Here is a 2,669-nt window from a genome sequence, read left to right on the forward strand (position 1 = left end):
TTTTTCCTTTTTTTTTCCCCCAAGCGAGCTTTTGTGGAAAATTAGTAGCTGGAGAATATGACCAACAAAATCAATATCATTATAAATGCTTTATAGTGAATTGTTCTTTACTTGAAGAAAATAAAAATGCCAAGGAATATTGTATGACATTTATAACCCTTTCACTTCAAAATGCATGAGAATTCCATATGGAAACATTAAAGGAACATGCTAATTCACCCTCTAAAGAACAAAGGAAAACCTGAATAAAAGGACAATGGCCTTTAGGCTTAATGATAAGAAAAGTTAACAGTGACCTGAATGTGAATTTGTTGGCCTATTTGTTCTTTGAAGTTTTTATTTTTTTCTTTGTAGTTGGTTAGAAACTGAATTATAGCTATGCCGATGACTTCCAAATTTATGATTTCAATCAAACAACAACTTTCCTTGAGTTTTAGACTCATTTCTGTCTTTTTCAAAAACTCCACTTGGGCATCACATAGCATTGTCAAAGGTTTAATCCAGCACTTTTTCCCCAAAGCCTCGTTATCTTACTTCATTTAAAGTTACCACCAAGCCATATTCTGTTAGTGACGCTTGATTTTCTTCACTCAACCATCCACATTCAATCACTACTCACACCGACTTGATTCTTCTTCCCGAATATTCTCGAGTGGACCCACTTTCCTGCAACACCATGACGGCTAGTCTTCCAACACACTGCCTCTCACCTTGTCTATTGAAATAGTCTCTCACCTGCTCTCCTTGACTTCCCCTCAATTCGCTCCATTCTATTTGTCACACTTGAGCCAAGGCTTTTTCTAGAGTATAAATGCAAATCTGTCCATAATTTCTCACTGTTTAAGTCCCTTCCAAATGTTTAAAGGAGAAATTGCAAAGTCTTCTACATGGATACATAATCTTGCCCCTGCCAGTCTTTCAACCTCAGTTACTCTTTCCATTAACCTTTTTACTTTTACTGTCATTGCCATTTCCTTTAACTGCCATATTAGCTCTCATATTTCAGCCTTTCCATTCACTATTCCTTCTATCTGAAGTACCCTTTACAGCCGCTCTACCACTATTCAATAGTCACGTTTCAACTTAGACATTACTTTGCGAGGGAAGATTTCTCTGGTGCCACCCATGGCCAAGTGAATTAAATGCCCTTTTTGTATACTTCCATAGAAATCTAACATTTCTCATAACATTTACAATTTTTTAAGTTTAATTGTACATCTTCATTAGAGTGCAAATTTTCTGAGGGCAAGAACATCTGATGACATAATCACATCAAGGCCTAGGATAGTATTCACAACACAAAATATGCTCAATGTGTTAAATGTATACATGTATGTACAGTCTGAAATTTAGCCTCCTTCTGCACTGAGAAAATTGAAACAGTCAGAAGAGAACTGCCACCCATCCCAACACTGTCTGTAAGAATCTACATTAATCTGTGCTTCTCTACTTGGACTCGCCTCAGTTAAGCACTAGGACACTCACTCAAGGACTTTGCCCCACATTCTCTTTCCCCTTTACTATTTGTTTTCACTATTAGATCATTCCCAAGAGTAAATAAATGTTATTATTTCTTCTCAAAACAAACAAGAGCCTTCTTCCTTTTGTTACACTTTCTGTTCTACTTACTGGCACATTTCTTACCTATTTATAATTCTTTGAAGGAGTTTTCTGTATTTACTGTCTCTAATTCATCTCCCTCTTATTTTATATCAAACAGACCCCATTTGGTACATTTCATCATTCTCTCTTCCTTCAGAGATTTTCATTTCTAGCTTTACTTACTCCTCCTACCCTATGTTTAGTCCTCCTTCTCAGTTCCCTTTGCTGATTTTACTGCATCGAACTCAACTCTAAAAGCTGGTATGCCTTACACCTAAGTCCTGACATCTGTCCACAAATTTTAGAATGCTATGTATGCCAACAATCCCAAAATTGCATTTCTAGCCAAAAAGCCTTTTTTCTTCTGAAATCCAGACTTGTGTAGCCAGTGCTGACTCATTATTTCCAACAGAATACTTAAAACTCATGTCAATCTGCATGTACCAGAATTTCCTGTGCTTTACAAAAATATATTACACACTATCTCAAGTAATGACAACTCTATCCATCCAGGTGGTGAGGTTAAAATCTTTGGAGTCATTCTTAAGGCCTCTCCATCTCCACAGACAAAAGATGCTTTTGGCTGTATCTTTAAAATATGTATAGAATCTTACTACTTCTCACTGCTTCTACTGCTAGCAACTCTGACCAAGGCATTCTCATCTCTTATCTGGGTTAACTGCATTAGATTCCTAACTGGTCTTCCTGCTGGTATATTTGTCCTGCTACAATCTATTCTCCTCACAGCAACTGTATGATACTTTAAAATGTTAGGCTAGATTACCTCACTCCTCTTACCAAAATAAAAGTTAAAGTTTTTACTATAACCTTCAAGGCCATGGTATCTGGTCCCTGATTACCACTGACCTCATCACCTATTATTTGTCCTCCTCACTGATTCTGTTTTAGGAACACTGGCCTCCTTGTTCTTGCTTGCTCATGATAGGCACATCCCTGCCTCAGAGTCGTCACACAGGCTGTTCCATATGCTTGGAACACTCTTCTGCCAGATTGCTATACATTTTCGACTTTCACCTCAAGTTCTTGTTCAAATATCATCTCTTTAA

Source organism: Hylobates moloch, unplaced genomic scaffold, assembly GCF_009828535.3.
Source record: "Hylobates moloch isolate HMO894 unplaced genomic scaffold, HMol_V3 SCAFFOLD_3, whole genome shotgun sequence".
Lineage (NCBI taxonomy): Eukaryota > Metazoa > Chordata > Mammalia > Primates > Hylobatidae > Hylobates > Hylobates moloch.